The sequence below is a fragment of the Phymastichus coffea genome, unplaced genomic scaffold (genome assembly GCF_024137745.1).
Source record: "Phymastichus coffea isolate CEN01 unplaced genomic scaffold, Cenicafe_Pcof_1.1 PCOF00003, whole genome shotgun sequence".
NCBI classification, from domain to species: domain Eukaryota; kingdom Metazoa; phylum Arthropoda; class Insecta; order Hymenoptera; family Eulophidae; genus Phymastichus; species Phymastichus coffea.
This window is the reverse complement of record NW_026706814.1, coordinates 834,466-841,008: the sequence shown is the minus strand read 5'-3', so window position 1 is coordinate 841,008 and position 6,543 is coordinate 834,466.

The window sequence follows — 6,543 nt, the reverse complement described above, 5'->3', positions numbered from 1 at the left end:
GGAAACAGCTGCATATTGTTTAATTTTACACGATCGTATAGTTAAGTATAATCCAATAAGTATTATATTATAATATAATATAATATAATATAATATAATATAATATAATATAATATAATATAATCATAATATAATATAACTTGTATAAGTATTATAATATAATAAACATGTATACTTTTTTATCAAATAAATGTGTTTTAAAAATTTTAAAGGTATTCATTATTTTTAATAATAATGATAAACCTTATCCCCCACCTTATTCCATGAGATATACCGACTGGGCGCGTCATGCCTGTACGCCACCGTCGATAATATTACACCCTCCAACACACTTAATCACATATATCTTTTTTTCTTTCACCAATCTGACGCATCATCGATCGATCATGGGGGGGGCTATAGGGCCGGGGGGGCATGGGGCTGCGGGGGGGCCATCACCCACGTCGATAACTACCGACCGAGCATACACATGCACATGCACATGCGCATGCACATGCACATGCACGTGCACGTGCCCATGCTCGGTCAGCTACAATGCAAACCGTCGATACAAAATCGGCCGATAAAACATTTCAGTGACCGACAAGGCAGGATTAATCATGTTACCGACTGCTGGTAAGGAAGGAATGAATACTCACATGGTAAAAGTGGCTTAGAACCCTTATAGCCTATACTACTGCAATTATTGATAAAAAGCAATTTAGTGTTCGAAAATATTTGACGGGCTTACATTCATGTTATTAATAACAAACGAACACTAACTTCGGTTATTGTGTCTCAAAGAATAAAAAAGGTGTGTATTTCAAATTTGAATAGTAATTTATTGACGATTTAAATAAAAGACTCTTGTGTTTAATATATTGCTTCAATTAGTTGGTTAATAAAAATAATTTGGATATTGTTACAATATTTTTCAGTTAAATACTTCATTGGAAAGAAACGTTAGTGGTCTATTGATCTAATGCTAATTGATAATTTCGACGTGAAAAGAAGGAAAATATCATATAATGCTCGATTAATTTAACTATCGATAAACGACATACCAAAAAACATTTTCGTACTAATTACATAGAGTTACGTGCTTATGAGAATAATGAATTTATAATTGCTAACCTCGAACATCATCGGAATTCATGCTTTCAGTTTTCGTTTTTAAAATGTCGAAGGTGCTTTGTTCCAAACCGTATGCTCCTAAGTAACCGTAACGACTAAGTGTTGTTAATCATGGTAGGGCAAGTACAATACGCTTTTCACAGCTCACACACATCTCTTTCCACTCAGAAAACATAATACACGGAATTTGGTTTGTAATAACTTGAGGGATCCATTGAACAGGCATTGCGATACAGTGAGGGTTGTTATTGAATTCATTTGCATATTAATAAATTTTTCCTGATTAGTCATACTTTCAGTTGAGTGATCATTATTAGAAATAATTGTCGGGTCCAGTACTTTAATTTCTTTTTCAGAAGAATCGAGATTAATGAAAGAATTATTTAAATTATTGAAATGCAAGCTCAAGCTTTTTTCATTTTCGTAATCTGAATTGATAATAGAGCAATTAACATTTCCCATCAAATTTACGACTGTAACATTGGAAATAGTCATGCTTGTAATAGCGTTATCGTCTGTAATATTTGCTGAATGTACATGTGTAGTTGAGTCGACATTTTTATGAACAACAAGCATGTCCATTGTTTCAATGTTATTTATAGAATACTGTACAGAATCAACATGATTATTTAAAATATCTGCGCTCACAATATGCTCATGTGTATTTGATACATTCGAATCTGTTGAGCTACTTGCATTCGACGTTTCTAAAGCTTTTGCACTAGCATTAGTTGAAACATCTATGAAACCGAAGACAGTATATGTAGAAGCATGTAAACAGAAATTGCCATATATTATTAATTGAAATATAATTTTTCAAATCCAAATTTTCTAATAATTTTAAACAAATCTAGTTTATGTGGTATCCTCATATAGATTTGAATTATAACATTCATCAATAAACTGCAAATAACTTTTTTTTTAACTTTAAGCCTATTTTGTTCAGTGCTTCATGAAAAATAAAGACATTGGAATGCATTTCAAATATAAACAAATTCACATAAAAGTGATGAATTTTTAGATTTCCCTCTGTAATTTTTGAAAACATTGATTATTAACTGTGACGATGTAAAAGTAAGCCAATAAATATTTATATTATAAGATCTACTAATCATTAATCAATCTTAAAAATAATAAAAATTTCACCATTTCTATTACAAAAAAAAAATGATGTTACAAAGTGGATAAATAAAGATTGTTTTTAATTTCAACCAAATTTTCGGAAAAAACACAATTAAACTCTGCTTGATGGTACAAAGCGTGGCGTGGCGACGATACAATCGCGGCGCAGAAAAATCACTTGCAATTTACTTTGGAGATTTCAACCAAAAATTGTATATATTGTTATTTCAATTATTAAATTGAACATAAAATATATCATACATTCTTGTATACTGCCTGTAGCCTTTGATTTAGGTAAGCCTTCGTCGAACTCGACCACATTAGGAAATATGATAGGAAGGGAGCTTTCGTTCAATGAGGGTTTTTTTTTGATCACCATGAATATTGAACCATCTTTCGACTTTTGATTGAAGGTCTTTTCAACTTCATTTTCTTTGAAATGCAATTCGCAAACATTGTGATGCTTCATTAAATCGGGAATGACCTCCCGCCATTACTCAAGTGTTTCGTTCTATTAATAAAGAAACACAGGATGCTTTTTACCGATCTGCTGAATATTTATTTATGTAAAATTTGCTAAATACATTCACGGAAAGTTACTTATGATATTGATAATACGATCACTCGGAATAGTGAGGACCGTCAAAATTTTCTGTTAAAAAGATGACAACGCGTTCCTACTTACTTTGGTAGCTCTAAAAAATGATATTCTTTCTTCTGGTTTATCTGCATTGTTTCTCACCGATGAACAGTCGTTCACACAACACTTTACCTTTCGAGACATAATTGATCAAATTACACATCTACACAACATATTCAAACCAAAAAAATTACAATAAGCATGTATACACGTGCACGCACGAACAAATCAACTACAAACTGACAGTCAGTTGGTCGTAGACAAAAAGCAGCGGTGTACGAACTCGCGTTGCCGATCGAACATTCATAGAAAAATGCGTTAACAGTGAGATACATATCTTTCTACGAATATGACTTTTTTTAACTTCGACTGAATTGTAGATAAGTCGTTAAATCGCAAATATATAATACTATTGTATATGTATATTCAATATAGAATTCTGACTTGATTATTTGTCGTATATCTATCAAACAAAAAAACATTGTATAAATACAATAATTTAATGGAAACTTAATGACATGAAATGAATGACAATAATATGATATAGTACAATTTTTTAAGCCTGCTATAGCTAAAAATAAATTTCACTGCGTCTTCGGACGTTTTTTCGATTGTTATTTGAGGTGTATTATAACGAATTTAATTCATTCGTTATGTCTCTCTCTTCCCCACACATGCATATACATAATTCATGTACTTATACTTGGATTCACATTATATTATACAGCAGCCTGCAGCAGCCGACAACGTCGAAGTATAAGGTAAGAGAGAGAGCGCGCTACGTCTATTAACGAGCCGATATGCAGAGAGAGAGCCGCGTCCGCGTGTATGCGTGTATGCGTGTGGTCGCGCTGCCGAAAAGCGCGATGAAAGAGTGGGAACGCCTCCCGCGGTAATTGACTGGCGGACGTAACACGGGCGACACGTGTTTGAGCGCGCGCTAAAGAGTTTGCCTTTTTTGCGGATCCGGATTGTCGATCTGGCGTTGCCTTGACTTGTTCGCGAGTGCGGTGGTGGTGCGGCACCTCGACACGACGGTGTATGTGTGCAAGGGCATAGCGCTAGGTAGCCCACGTTTAGTCACCACTGCAACTGGCGTCCGGGAACGCCGTTCAGCGAGCGAGCGTTTACAGTACGGAGGGCCTGGTCATTGTCGCCTCATTGTAAGTACCGACTCAATTAGCTCTCTCTTGCCTGCTTGCTCGCTCCTCTCTCTCTCTTTACCGCTTTACCACTCTGTACGCTTTTTTTTTGAGGCTTCGTATAAATTATTTTTTTATCCTTCTTGTTCTCTGCGTTTCTTTGACTTTGCGCCCGACTCTCACTCCCAATCCTTGGCGAATTCTCTGCGCTCGTCACTACTTTTCACGCTTTTCAGCCACTGCTACCTGCGACGCTCTACGCGGGCCACGAGGCTGCTTGATGTCGTGGCTGGTTAAAAAGGCTTGGCCACACAGGTGCCAGTGCACCAGCCTCGTGGCATTAGCTGTTAATTAAGCCGAACTGTCAACTAATCCATCCTCTCGATTATAACGGCGGGTTAGCCAAAACCCCGTTATAGTATATAGTGATAGAAAATGATAAAAAATATTTAACAAATTAGCATTAATATCTTTTTCAACCCTTTCATTCGACATTATTTTAGATGATAATTTTTACCATTTCAAATAGGCGAAAATTTGTCGCTCATACAAGCTTAGATGTTCCTCTTTATACAAACACACATGTTCATATAACATGTCCATTGTTTTAAATATATTTTTCTTATACAACATCACTGCAACATTCGTTTATCTATACATATACGAATAATATCATCATATCGTATAACAAAAAAGTAGATCTCAAATAAACGTCGCATTATTGAAAATAATTTTCAGTAGCTCTTGAAAAATATAGAAAATAAAGTGATTTTTTGTATCGATCGAACGGACTGACGGCACAGCCTGTTGATGCGTTAGTTTTACTTATTTGAATTTCAAGCGCAATTAACTTATATTTTGAAGAATGTGATATATGTTTGTAACCGGCGATATTTTTAATTTTTTCGTTGTAACGGGGTGGATACCGTTTAATTACTTTATTCGCGCAATTCCACCGTAGGGTGGGCGTAATTACCTATGCTCGATACGTTAGTCGGAAAGCAAGAGGGAAACAAATGTCAGTCAACCAACTAACTACAAATGTGAGTGGAAGCAATAGGGAATAAACGAGCCGACAGCACTTGTTAAGTATCACGAACGAAAGCCTTTATTGTCTTCTCAAATACTACATCAGAATCGGCCCGCGTGTTTACGTTTACATCGGCGCTCGCTCGACAACAACATGCAGTGTCGGGACGCTCGCTGCTCATTGTTAACAGAGCTATTACATGCACGCTTTGAGCACGAGGAATTAATTATTACGCATGCAATCGTGATCGCGAGATTGAGCTGGCCAGCTTACCTTTATTTAGCAGACGTTCGAAGACAAGAATGCACGATTTGCACTGCGGAAAAGTTTGTCTGTTCTTTCGTCGCGGCTCGCGAATTCGCGCGCACGTGGTTCCGCCCTCGATGGCGAACCTCACACACACTATCGCTGTCGCGGGGAATGACGCTCTCCTCTGGCTCAGGTTCGCACTCGTTCAGGCACTTCAATCCTGGATCGCGATCTTGGCGGTTTCTGTATCGGCAGCTGACGACGTGACTACCGGCGAATACCTTGATGGTTAGTGCTCCACTGGTTCAATTTCAACCGCGCGCGTTCCGTCTGCTCGCGTGCCGAATTCCTTCGTTACGTTTTTCGTCTCCCCGGTAGGTGCTGCCCCCGCAGGCAGAAATTAGGTTATATTATTGTAACGGAATTATTTAAGCCGACTATTCGTTAGAATGCTTGCTCGCGGCCGTCCGCACAATATTTATAAAAAGGAGGGTTCGGGAGGCACGAATGCTCCCACGACTGAATGGCACACCGAGCGTGTGTGCCAATCGCGCACGAATCAAAGGAAAATCGGAAAACGAACGGGTTGACGCAGTGATTTATGACACAAATATATATATTACAAATTTATTATTACAAACACAATAAATGAAAAATAAAAGAAAGACACACAAATTAATAATTAGACGGAGCACGCACACTCCATCTCGCAAATCGGCCTAATACAAAAGAAACGCTAATCCGCTTAATCGGATTATCGGCAATCACTGCCCGATAATCCGCTTAAGCCTAAACGCCCGCGACCTCAAAACCCGGCAACGGGGGCCGGCATCACTGCCCGACCTGCACCGTTGCACCCGCGAACACCCCGGACATGCAAGAGAGCGAGAGAAAGAGAGAGAGAGAGAGAGAGAGAAAAAAACCGGCACCGACCTCGCCAACGTTCACCTCAAGCGAAGATGGCCGCTGTCGTCCAACGGCTGCGGCTTGCTGCTGCTGCTGATGTTGTTGCTGTTGCTGTTGCTGCTGCAACTGTTGCTCTTGTTGCTGTTGCGGCTGCTCAGCTGCTCGCCGGACTCGCTCGCCGAACGCGCGCGCGCCGGCGGTACGGGCTTCGCTCTCACCCGCGCACACCGGTGCTGGGCGGCAAGGCTTGGCTGGGCGCGACCCAGCCACTCACTCCCACTCACACCAAACAAACCCACCGATGCACGCCCACACACCGGGTGCACATCCACAAAAAAAAC